The sequence below is a fragment of the Rattus norvegicus genome, chromosome 16, assembly GCF_021556685.1.
Source record: "Rattus norvegicus strain SHRSP/BbbUtx chromosome 16, alternate assembly SHRSP_T2T, whole genome shotgun sequence".
Classification (NCBI taxonomy): domain Eukaryota; kingdom Metazoa; phylum Chordata; class Mammalia; order Rodentia; family Muridae; genus Rattus; species Rattus norvegicus.
The window spans coordinates 1,625,115-1,639,164 of record NC_141549.1 but is presented as its reverse complement, the minus strand read 5'-3'; positions in this window follow the sequence as shown (position 1 = coordinate 1,639,164).

Here is a 14,050-nt window from a genome sequence, read left to right as displayed (position 1 = left end):
CACAGAAAGAGTAATTGCACCAGCTGGTTCAGCCACTTTGTTCCAGAAACTAGCTAACCATAACAGCAGCTGACCATAACAGCAGCTGACCATAACAGCAGCTGACCATAACAGCAGCTGACCATAGTAGCAGGAACTGGTTAACCATAAAGTTAGATTAAAATCTTAAAGAACAATCATGAGAAACAGGAGGTTCTTCCTTGTGATTCGGTATGGTTTTTCCTTTAAATACCCCTTCTCCCAACCATTTGAGGTTGAATTCCTCTACCCCTGCGCAGGATACAAGTCTCGACCCCAGTGCACTGGTTTCTGTCATCCCTATCAGTAAACCTCTTGTTGATTGCATCAAGATCGGTCTCTCATGAGTTTCTGGGTGGGGGGGGGGTCGTGTCATCCCGAGACTTGAGTGAGGGTCTCCCCACTTCGGGGGTCTTTCAGTTCCTACGTGTAGGAAGGACCCAGGTTTGATTCTCAGCACCTACCCAGTGGCTAACCACTATCAGTGACTGCAGTTGCAGGAGATCTGGTGTCCTCTTCTGACCTCCAAGGGCAACAGGCATTCACAAGGTGCACAGACATACACACAGGCACAACAATCATACATATACAATATTACTGAAATATAGCCTTCCTTAATGTATACCGTGCAGAGCCATCAATTGTGAAAATGTCCAGCATCAACCTTCCAAATGTATGAAGACACAAATGCACTTGTACCCACTCACGTTTACCCACATGAACATGCATATACACATGCAAGCATACATACATGCATGCAATGCATACTGCACACACAAACATACATTAAAGGAGGAGAGAGATCCGGTGCCCTATACTGGAACAACAGAAAAGGTATTCTGAGGGTGAAACTCCATCTCATGAAAATGCAAAATTAACCTGAACAGGTAGCACCTAACCTATGTTGAATGTTGAATGAGAATGTTGAAAAGGTCCCGTTTACCAAAAAACAAAACAAAACCAGCCTAGAGTCTTCATACAGATCCCAATTCAACTGTGATTCAAAGAAGCTGGCATCAAAACTTGGCAGTTTGTTAATGTGGTATTAGTTTTGTAAGCACAAAAGAAAAATGATCGGGGGGGTCAAGTTGTGGAGTCTCACTCGCTCCATGATTCCAGAGAATGGCTAAAGCCAGGCAGTACATGGGAGGAGGTGGGGTCTAGCCAAGGAGATCCTGAGAGCTCATTTCAGGAAGCTGTGAAAATGGACCCCTTGTGTGGTGAAGATGCCAGGACAGTGTCAGCCAAGAAACCTGCAGGCGTGGAATAGAGCCAGCCCAAGGGACGGGTTAACTGTGGGCTGTGGGGGAGCATTGGCTCTGTCCAAGTCTTTTCAAGCTCAGAACATTCTGTTGTGGCCCAGGAGTCACATGTGGAGCTGTAGAATTTGCTATTTTCCCTGCTGGGTTTTGGTCAAGCGTTGGTGCAGTCATTCTTTATCATGCCCCCATTTTCCTCTTTGGATGAAAATGTTTGTTTTGTGCCACTGTGTATTGGACAGTACTCAGCTTGTTTTTATTTTACAAGAGCTTCGATAAGATATTTGGTAAGAGATCCCCTAAGACTTGGATGATGTAAAAGTATCTTTTATTTGCCTGAAGTAATTGTCATCTCAGAAGTTAGCCTCAGTCTGGTAACCTAGGAAGCTTCTAGCCTCTACACAATCTAATCTAGCCCTGGAATGTTTTCAGTCTCAGAGACTTGCTTTTGAATAAATTCACCCTTTCTAGCTCTTTCTGAACTCTGGCTGGGTGGTTCAACTCAGCTGTTTTGGCTCAAATTTCTCTCCAAGTTGATTGATTTGAGACAGGGTTTCTCTGTGTAGCCCTGGCTGTCCTGGACTCTATAGACCAGGCTGGACTCAAACTCAGAGATTTGCCTGCCTCTCTCTCCTGAGTTCTGGGATTAAAGGTGTGCCCCACCACCACCCTACATAATCCATCTCCTAAGTAAAATGTTTCAGTCTGTCTGTCAATCTCTGGCTCAAAATCTAAAGATCTACCTGATCGAGAATCTTAGAAATAGGCAGGGAGTGGTGGCACACGCCTTTAATCCCAGAACCTGGGAGGTAGAGGCTGATAGATCTTAAGGCCAGCCTGGTCTACATAGTGAATTCAAGAACAGCCAGAGCTACCTATTGAAAGGTGGGGGGGAGGCATTATAAAAAGATAAGCATTATACTTTAGATCTCAAAGGCTATAAGCTAATGATGTGATTGCCTGCTTGTGGCGCTGTTGCTGGGAGGGGATTAGGATGCAATCTAGGAGGAGTGTGGGTGGTCACTCAGGGTATGCCTTGGAAGAGGAGATTGTTTCTGGTCGCTTTCCAGACAATATAGTTAGAGCATGCACACAGAGCATGCCAATAAAGCATGGGTTATCTACAGAACAAGCAGCAAACGGAGGCCCCCCCATGTCGTTTCTGGGAAAAAGAAGAACCTTTATGAGGTTTGGGGGAAGGCCACCAAGGGTATACTTCGAAAGAGCTGTTAGTACCCAGCCCTTTCCTCTTTTCAATTCTTGGCCCCTCAGAGTGGAAGCAGCTTTGTTCAACTAAGCACTCCTCACTATGTGTGGCCATGCTGAGTGCCCAAATGGCCATTAAAAAACCTCACATGCACAAAACCTGCCTATACAGAGCTGGTCTGCCCGGAGCACTTTTACCACAAAGATCAACAGGCCCACAGGCTCACAGGCCCACAGGAGAGACAAGCTCCAGTCAGAGACAGCAAGACCAACTAACATCAGAAATAAACAGATGGCAAGAGGCAAGCACAGGAACCTAGGCAACAGAAACCAAGACTACTTGACATCATCAGAACCCAGTTCTCCCACCACACCAAATACTGGATATCCCAACACACCAGAAAAGCAAGATTTGGATTTAAATCTCATGATGGATTCACATCTTATGATGATGATAGAGGACAGTAAGAAGGACATAAATAACTCCCTTAAAGAAATACAGGACAACACAGATAAACAAGTAGAAGCCCTTAAAGAGGAAACATCAAAATCCCTTAAAGAATTACAGGAAAACACAACCAAACAGGTGAGGGAAATGAACAAAACCATCCAGGATCTAAAAATGGAAATAGAAACAATAAAGAAATCATAAAGGGAGACAACTCTGGAGATAGAAAACCTAGGAAAGAGATCAAGAGTCATAGACTCAAGCATCACCAACAGAATACAGGAGATTGAAGAGAGAATTTTAGGGGCAGAAGATACCATAGAAAACATTGACATGATAATAAAAAAAAATGCAAATAGCAAAAAGCTCCTAACCCAAAGCATACAGGAAATCCAGGACACAATGAGAAGACCAAACCTAAGAATAATAGGTATAGAAGAGAGTGAAGAATCCCAACTTAAAGGGCCAGTAAAGGGGTTGGGGATTTAGCTCAGTGGTAGAGCGCTTGCCTAGCAAGTGCAAGGCCCTTGGTTCGGTCCCCAGCTCTGAAAAAAAGAAAAAAGAAAAAGCAATAAGGGGAAAAGGTCAAGTAACATATAAAGGCAGACCTATCAGAATTACACCAAACTTCTCAACAGAAACTATGAAAACCAGAAGATCCTGGGCTGATGTCATACAGACCCTAAGAGAACACAAATGCCAGCCCAGGTTACTATATCTGGCAAAACTCTCAATTACCATAGATGGAGAAACCAAGATATTCCATGACAAAACCAAATTTACACAATATCTTTCTGCAAATCCAGCCCTACAAAGGATAATACATGGAAAACTCTAACACAAGGAAGGAAACTACATCCTAGCAAAAGCAAGAAAGTAATCTTGCAAAGAAACCAAAAGAAGAGACACACAAACATAATTCCACCTCTAACAATAAAAATAACAGGAAACAATCACTATTCCTTAATATCTCTTAACATCAATGGACTCAATTCCCCCAGTAAAAAGACATAGACTAACATACTGGATACATAAACAGGACCCAGCATTTTGCTGCATACAGGAAATGCACCTCAATGACAAAGAGACACTACCTTAGAATGAAAGGCTGGGAAAATTTTTTCCAAGCAAATAGTACCAAGAAACAAGCTGGAGAATCCATTCTAATATCAAATAAAATTGACTTTCAACCAAAAGTTATCAAAAAAGATAAGGAAGGACACTTCATGTTCAAAGGGAAAATCTACCAAGATGAACTCTCAATCCTGAACATCGATGCTCCAAATTCATATTCATATAAGAAACCTTACTAAAGCTCAAAGCACACATTGCACCTCACATACTAATAGTGGGAGACTTCAATACCCCACTCTCATCAATGGACAGATCATGGAAAAGGAAACTAAACAGAGACACAGTGAAACTAATGGAAGTTATGAACCACATGGATTAAACAGACATCTATAAGAGGAAATGTTTTTCATCCTAAAACAAAAGAATATACCTTCTTCTCAGCATCTCATGGTACCTTCTCTAAAATTGACCATATAATTGGTCTCAAAAGAGGCCTCAACAGATACAAGGAGATTTGAAATAATCCCATGCATTCTATCAGGTCACCATGGTCTAAGACTGGTCTTCAATAACAACAAAAACATCAGAAAGCCCACATACATATGGAAGCTGAACAATGATCTAGCCAATGATGACTTGGTCAAGAAAGAAATAAAGAAAGAAATTAAAGACTTTTTAGAATTTAATGAAAATGAAGGCACAACATACCCAAACTTATGGGACGCAATGAAAGCAGTATTAAGAGGAAAACTCATAGCTCTGAGTGCCTCCAAAAAGAAATTGGAGAGAGCATACACTAACAGCTTGACAGGACATCTGAAAACTTTAGAACAATAAGAAGCAAACACACCCAAGAGGAGTAGACTGGAGGAAATAATCAAACTCAGGGCTGAAATCAACTAAGTAGAAACAAAAAGGACTGTACAAAGAATCAACAAAACCAGGAGCTGGTTCTTTGAGAAAATCAACAAGATAGATAAACCCTTAGCCAGACTAACCAGAGGGCAGAGTATCCAAATCAACAAAATCAGAAGTGAAAAGGGAGACATAACAACAGAAACTGAGGAAATTAAAAAAATTATCAGATCCTACTATGAAAGCCTATACTCAACAAAACTGGAAAATCTGGAGGAAATAAACAATTTTCTAGACAGATACCAGGTACCAAGGTTAAATCAGAATCAGATAAACCATCTAAACATTTCCTAAAGAAATCTAAAACCCTAAAGAAATTGAAGCAGTCATTAAAACTCTCCCAACCAAAAAAAGCCCAGGACCAGATAGGTTTAGTGCAGAATTCTATCAGATCTTGAAAGAATACCTAATTCCAATATTCTTCAAACTATTCCACAAAATAGAAACGGAAGGAACACTACCCAATTCGTTCTTTGAAGCTACAATTACACTTATATCTAAACCACACAATGACCCTACAAAGAAAGAGAACTTTAGACCAATTTCCCTCTTAAATAACAATGCAAAAATACTCATTAAAATTCTCACAAACTGAATCCAAGAACACATCGAAATGATCATTCAACATGATCAAGTAGGCTCCATCCCAGATATGCAGGGATGGTTCAATATACGGAAATCCATGAAGTAATCCACTATAAAAACAAACTCAAGGAGAAAAACTACATGATCATTTCATTAGATATTGAGAAAGCATTTGACAAAATTCAATACCCCTTCCTGATTAAAGTCTTGGAAAGATCAGGAATTCAAGGCCCATACATAAACATAATAAAAGCAATATACAGCAAACCAGCAGCCAACATCAAACTAAATGGAGAAAAACTCAAAGCAATCCCATTAAAATCAGGGACTAGACAAGGCTGCCTACTCTCTCCCTACTTATTCAATATAGCACTTGAAGAGAGGTCAAAGGAATACAAACTAGAAAGGAAGAAGTCAAAATATCACTATTTGCAGGGTTGGGGATTTAGCTCAGCGGTAGAGCGCTTGCCTAGCAAGCACAAGACCCTGGGTTCGATCCCGAGCTCCAAAAAAAAAAAAAAAAAAAAAAAGGAAAAAAAAAAAAAAAAAAAAGAAAAATGAATCACTATTTGCAGATGATATAATAGTATACTTAAGTGACCACAAAAGTTCCACCAGAGAACTACTTAACCTGATTAAAAACTTCAGCAAAGTGGCTGGGTATAAAATTAATTTAAACAAATCAATAGCCTTCCTCTGCTCAAAGGATAAACAGGCTGAAAAAAAATCAGGGAAATGACACCTTTCACAATAGCCACAAATAACATAAAATACCTCCGTGTGACTCTAACCAAGCAAGTGAAAGATCTGTATGACAAGAATTTCAAATCTCTGAAGAAAGAAATCGAAGACCTCACAAGATCGAAAGATCTCCCATGCTTATGGATTGGCGGAATTAATGTAGTAAAAATGGCCATCTTGCTGAAAGCAATCTGCAGATTTAATGTAATCCCCATCAAAATTCCAACTCAATTCTTCATAGAATTAGAAAGAGCAATCCCTTGGATTGGAAAAGAAAAAACCCAGTGTCTTAGTCAGGGCTTTTATTCCTGCACAAACATCATGATCAAAAAGCAAGTTGGGGAGGAAAGGGTTTATTCAGTTTACACTTTCCACATCACTGGTCATCACCAAAGGAAGTCAGGACTGGAACCCACACAGGGCAGGAAGCAGGAACTGATGGCCATGGAGATATGTTACTGGGTTGCTTCCTCTGGCTCAGCTTGCTTTCTCATAGAACCTAAGACTACCAGCTCAGGGACAGCACCACCCACGATAGGCGTGTCTTCCCACCTTGATCACTAGTTGATAAAATGTCTTACAGCTGGATCTCATGGAAGCATTTCCTCAAAGGAGGCTTCTTTCTCTGTGATAACTTCAGCTTGTGTCAAGTTGATACACAAAACCAGCCAGTACACCCAGAATAGCAAAAAACTATTTTTTTTATAACAAAGTCTCCCCCCAACCCGGAGGTGAGGACCGAACCCAGGGCCTTGCGCTTCCTAGGCAAGCGCTCTACCACTGAGCTAAATCCCCAACCCCGGTCACTTGATTTTTGACAAAGGAACTAAAACTATCCAATGAAAAAAAAGACAGCATTTTCAACTGGTTGAACTGGAGGTCAGCATGTAGGAGAATGCTACATATCCTTGTACAAAGCTCAAGTCCAAGTGGATCAAAGACCTCCACATAAAACCAAATATGCTAAATCTAATAGAAGAAAAAGTGGGGAAGAGCCTCAAACACACAGGCACTGGGGAAATTTTCCTGAACAGATCACCAATGGCTTATGCTCTAAGATCAAGAATCAATAAACGGGACTTCATAAAATTGCAAAGCTTCTGTAAGGCAAAGGACATTGTCAATAGGACAAAACAGCAAGCAACAGATTGGGAAAAGGTCTTTACCAATCCTACATCTGATAGAGGGCTAATATCTAATATATACAAAGAACTCAAACAGTTAGACTCCAGAGATTCAAATAATCCTATTAAAAAATGGGGTACAGAGCTAAACAAATAATTCTCAACTGAGGAATACTGAATGGCTGAGAAGCACCTGAAGAAATGTTCAACATCCTTAGTCATCAGGGAAATGCAAATCAAAACAACCCTGAGATTCCACCTCACACCAGTCAGAATGGCTAAGATCACTGTCACTCAGATGACAGCAGATGCTGGCCAGGATGTGGAGAAACAGGAACACTTCTCCATTGTTGATGGGATTGCAAGCTGGTACGACCACTCTGGAAATCAGTCTGGAGGTTCCTCAGAAAGTTGGACATAGTACTACCTGAGGACCCAGCTATACCACTCCTGGGCATATACCCAAAAGATGCTCTACTATGTTCATAGCAGCCTTATTTATAATAGCCAGAAGCTGGAAAGAACCCAGATGTCCCTCAACAGAGAAATGGATACAGAAATGTGGTACATCTACACAATGGAGTACTACTCAGCTATACTCAGCTATTTTTTTTTTTTTTGGTTCTTTTTTTTTCGGAGCTGGGGACCGAACCCAGGGCCTTGCGCTTCCTAGGTAAGCGCTCTACCACTGAGCTAAATCCCCAGCCCCTATACTCAGCTATTAAAAACAATGACTACATGAAATTCTTAGGCAAATGAATGGAACTATCATCCTGAATGAGGTAACCCAGACCCAAAAGAACATAAACGGTATGCACTTACTGATAAGTGGATATTAGCCCCAAACCTTGGAATACCTAAGAAAAATTCATAGATCATATGAAGCCCAAAACAAAGGGAGACCAAAATGTGGATGCTTCATTCTTTATTAGAAGGGAGAACAAAATACTCACAGGAGGAAACACAGGGACTGAAGAAAAGGTCATCCAGAGACTGCCCCACCTGGGAATCCATTCCATATGCAGCCACCAAACCCAGTCACTATTGGGGATGCCAAGAAGTGCATGCTGACAGGAGCCTGATATGGATGTCTCCTGAGAGGCTTTGCCAGAGCCTGACAAATACAGAGGTGGATACTCATAGCCAACCATTGATCTGAGCACGGGACCACAATGGAGGAGTTAGAGAAAGGACTGAAGGAGCAGAAAGGGTTTGCAACCCCATAGGAAGAACAATATCAACCAACCAGACCCCCAGAGCTCCCAGGAACTAAACCACCAACCATAGAATACACATGGAGGAACCCATGGCTCCAACCACATGTGTAGCAGAGGATGGCATTGTATGGCATCAATGGGTGGAAAAGCCCTTGGTCCTGTGAAGGCTCATTTCCCCAATGTAGAGTAACGTCAGGGCCTTGAGGTTGGAGTGGGTGGGCGGGAGTGGGAGCATCTTCATAGAAGCAGTGGGAGGGGGAAGGGGGTACGGGCGAGAGGGAAAAGGGAACATTTGAAATGTAAATACATAAAATATCCAAGAAAAATAAAATTATTTAAAAAAAAAAAAAGCGCACGTGGGCTAGAGAGATGGCACAGCAGTTACGAGCACTGACTGTTCTTCCAGAGGTCCTGAGTTCAATTCCCAGCAACCACATGATGGCTCACAACCATCTGTAATGAGATCTGATGCCCTCTTCTGGTGTGTCTGAAGACAGTGACAGTGTACTCATATACATAAAATAAATAAATAAATAAATAAATAAATAAATAAATCTTAAGAAAGAAAGAAAGAAGGAAAGAAAGAAAGAAAGAAAGAAAGAAAGAAAGAAAGAAAGAAAGAAAGAGAGAACACGTGCCAGGAGGTGGTGCATGCTTTTATTCCAGGTACTTCGGAGGCAGAGGCAGGTAGAACTTGTAAGGGTTCATGATTCGTCAAAGAATGATACCGCAGACTCAAGTACTGTGTAAATGTAGAGTGTTTTACTCTGTGTAAGTCCAGCACGCTGGGGTCTCCCAATTCCAAGATAGACAACCAAGTGAGCTTGCAGGTCTGGTTCAAAGCACATTAAGGGATTCTGGCATTCCAGAACCATTACTGGGGTGTGGGGGCTGGAGCCTGAGTATTTTTTTCTAGTAACTGAGTTGCCTGGGCTTGCCCAGTTTTTAGCCCTAGTCTTCTGGACTGCCATTTTGAAGCCTGTCATGGAGTCATCCTAGCCTTCTCAATCTCTGTGAATTTGAGGCCAGCCTGGTCCACAGAGCAAGTTCTAGGATAGCAGCCAAGATGACACAAAGTAAAACCATGTCTGGAAAAACCAGAAAGGAAAAAAAGAGGAAAAGAAAACTCTGTGTGCTAGGAACATAGCTCCGTTAGTGTTGTTTTCCTGCTATACACAATGTCCTCAGTTCGACCCACAGCACTGCACAGACCAAGTAATGTTGGCACTCACTAGTACTAAAGAAGCAGAGGCAGAAGGATCAGAAATTCAAAGTCATCATCAGCTACATTGTACGTTTGATATGTAGGGAGTTCGGAGCTAGCCAGGAACACTTGAGCCTTTGTTTCAAAAAGAAAGGGGGGGGAGGGCACTAAAAAGATTGTTCGGCCATTAAGAGCACTGCCTGCTCTTCCAGGGGAGCCAGGTTCAATCTCCAGGCCCCACAAGGCATCTGGAAACCACTTGTAATTTCAGTTCCAAATGGCTCTGGCACCCTCTCCTGACCTAAAGCTCTACACACATGGTACAGACATGCAGGCAAACAAACACACACACACACACACACTCAAAAAGAAAGAAAGAAAGAAAGAAAGAAAGAAAGAAAGAAAGAAAGAAAGAAAGAAAGAAGAGAGAGAGAGAAAGAAAGAAAGAGAGAGAAAGGAAGGAAGGCCATTTCTATGATTGAAAACGTTTTAGAGTTTTAGGTTGTTTATTTTGGTGATAAAAGGACAATAAACATTCGAATTGAGTTGGAACCAGTTAAATGGCCAGTCTGGTCTATGTACTAGAAGCTATCCTCTGAGATCTCTGACCTGGCCAGTGAAAGGGTTCAACTGAAGGGGAAATGGCCTGAGCAGGGAGGGGGAAGAGTGCCTCTCTGCTGCTTCCTCAGCTGCCACTGCTGCTGAGCCAAGCCAGGGGGGATGCAGGGGAGCTTCTGGTGGTGAAAGCTCTGGGAGAGCAGTTTTCTTCCGAGGCAGTGTTACAGCTCTTGTGACAAATGCTCTCAGACAATGGAGTAATTCTCACACACCTTTATTCCTTCTGGATAGGATCTTATATACACTTTTGGGGTTGGTTGGGGGTCTGACAGTAGGTGCTTCCTATTGGCTTAGTCTGAGATGTTAGGGAAGCCTCACCTACATGTGGAGGGGCTTGGGGGTGCTGACCCTACATGACTGATGGCCACAGTTCTCTCTGGGGTGGGGTGGGGATCTGGGCCTATGTGACAGGGGCCTGGTAACAGGAGCTGGCGAGGCTCCTACTGTCCCTTCAGGGTCCCTGTGGCTTCAAGCCTTAGCTTGATCTTATCAGGCTTCTTCTCGTGGTCCACCTCCCCACAACTCCCCCTTGCCTTTTTATAAAGGAGAGGTGTCATCAGAATAACTGTCTCCTATGTTGGGGACAGTTTGATACTGAACAAAGTCCTGACTGGTAGTAATCTTTGCAATGTTACTCAGTTGCTGCTTTAGAAACTGAATGAGACAGGGGGCCAGGAGAAGCACGGCTCCAATGGCTAGTACAGGGCCAAGTGTAGTGAGCCATATTGGATTTGGGCCTGGATAGCTCAAAGTGGCTATGTCACTCTTGGCCACACATACTCCTAAGAGCCTCTGCCATGTATTTACGGCACAGGAAGAAAAGACCAAGTAGTAAACACCCGGTGTCTCCACTGCATGACCTCTGCTGAGCCCGGCTGATGCATGTGGAACTGACACACCTGGACCACACCTGGGTGGTGGTCAATTTACTTCTGCCTTTTGCTTCCTCAGCCTTTATCCTTGCAATTTAGGCTGGTCTTCTCGGATTTCTCCCTAATTAACTCAGGTCTCATAGTTGGTCTTTTGTTGCCGAAGTCACCAGCCAGGGTTTCCCACTGTGCTTCCCAGATATTTTCTACCTGGGGAACTTGGGTATATAAGTGGTGAATAAAGCTACAGGAGGGGCTCTCCTCTTTCTTCCTCTCCTGGCTTGACACGGATAACCTGTGTGTGTGTGTTTCTTTCATCCCACAGGCTTTCGCCCGATTCTCGGTACCAGGTCGGTGCTGGCGCCGACAGCCAAGGAGGGGAAGAACCCAAGCTACCGAAGGGTGAGAGTACCAAGGGAAAGAGCATTGGAAGTGTGGCATGCCCAGAGGTCCCCCAGAGCTCTTTGACATCTGTATTTCGTGTTCTACCAGCCCAGATTCATTGACATAGAAGCAACGTTCCTCCCCCAGCAGAAGACGAGTCCATTCAGCAGTCAGTAAGTCCAGGGCTCTCCAGTGCTGGAGAGCATCTCCTGCTAGGGAGGTTATCTGGCAATGAAGAGACTCAAGGCCGTCTGCAGGATAAGCCATTGCCTGGTCAAGCTTGACCTGGAAGTTGCAGGCCAGATGTTGTGTTTGGACAAGGGCTACTCCAGCAGTTCCTGTTGCACCCAGTGAGGCAATGAGGCACAGACCGATGAGCAGAGGGATGAAGATCTCTCTCTTTGTTCAGCTTCCTCCCATCTACAAGGCGAGTTCTTCAGGTTCGTAGAGATAAACCTGGGGGACAGTTATCATGGGAGTGCAGGAGCCTTGAAATCAGGGGTTAATACAGGTACCTGTAGTGCCTTTGCACCAGAGGAGGGTTAACGCATACTGACTTGATGATGGCGATGTCACGGGTACATGTAAGATGGGGTTTCGAGGAGGGCAAAGTGGGGAGGGGAGGTTGAAGAGAGGAATGTCCTGTGCTTTCCTTGAGGGTAGGGTTCCATGGAGGTCATGGAGGGAAAGGTTAATGGGAACGGCTGCTAATAATGGTCAGAAGGAGAAGCACAGAAAAAGCATTGGGAAGAGTTGGGGTGGGTGGTTAAGGGACATCATTCATACGTGGAGACCTCCTGGAGACAGACATTCATACATGGAGACCTCCTGGAGACAGACATTCATACATGGAGACCTCCTGGAGACAGACATTCATACGTGGAGACCTCCTGGAGACATTCGCCTGTGTTTTGGTAAGGAAAGCAGAGGAGAGGGATGGGGGTAGTAGAGATGGAACCTGGGTGTAGGGGGATCTCAATCCTGGTCTGACATCCTTCCAATGGGCAGTCCTGGCTTCCTGTAACTTTGTGGTGTCTGTTGTAGGTTTCCCCTATCAAATTACCATTTTTTTCAGCTCTGTAATAGCTGCCAACTGAAGGGTGGCTACTGAAGAAATAGTTTCACAGACGTGAAAAACAAAGCTGTAAAAACAAGGTTTTGAGAAATGCATCTGGTGGTCAGGATGCCTATGACAAGCTTGTGACCTTTCTGAGAGATACATCTGACGTCAGTCAGGATGCCCAGTGATATGATAAAGTCTTGGTGATCAAGATATTGAGGCAATTCTGACTAAGCTAATTAAGAGAAAACAACAACTATTTCTCCCTACCCCTCCCTGTGGTAAATTCTGAGAACAACCACAAGATGCCATCCTGACCCTGCCTGACCACCCAGTTCACCACCAACTCTAAGGGATATGACAACTTAGCCCTTTCCCTTTGATTCACCAAGGCCAGGTGTAGGGCTGGATGAGGAAAGTGACCAACTGAGCCAAGAACAGCCCATTGAGCAGGCCAACCAATACCTGACCAGATCCTTTGTCCTATGTACCACCAATGAGAATAGGCCAGCTAACCCTGTTGCTGAAGTCTGCCCTCTGTAATGAATAAAAGTTGTGTGCTTTTTGGTTTTGGGGTTGCCTCTCCCTGTATGGATGAGCAACCCCACGTACGTGGATTAAAACCTTATACCCTCATGCTATTGCAGTGGTCACTTTGTCAATCTGTGCTCTGTGGGTGGCCCTCCTGATGTAGGGCCACTTTGGGGTCTTACAACAATACAATGGGGGCTAGAATGCCATATACGTCTGATATAGGGCAAAGGGAAGAAGCATCATCCAGTTCCCACCAGTCTCTAACACAGACAGAACAGCCTCAGTACCTTGCTACCTTGCTGGCGAGCTGTCACTCCTCCCATTCACCACTCTCCTGTGGGTCCCACACAAGAGGCAAATTTACCAGACAATGCACCAAATGTGAGGTCTGAGTTGAACCTCTTCCAGGACCACTTGAATGAGATTCAAGATCGATGCAATAGCAAGAGGGGTTTAATCCCAGCATGGGGGTCCTCCCACTTCAATGGGAGACAACCCACTCACCCCACCCCAGCAGACTCGAACAGGGAATCGTGTGTGTGTGTGTGTGTGTGTGTGTGTGTGTGTGTGTGTGTATATATATATATATTGCAAACAATTAGGGCAGAATTCAAATAATTGGTAACTAGGCTGGGTATTATTGATGGGGCAAAATGACCTCCAAGCTGACTCTACTGATAAGTAGACCATTCTGGGCTTTCCAGGGGGGATGGTTGGGAGTCACAGGTAGCTTTGTTTGACAGTTTGGTCTGCAGTTGCTCTGGGAACTAACTCCTTCCTAGAAGGGAGGGGTC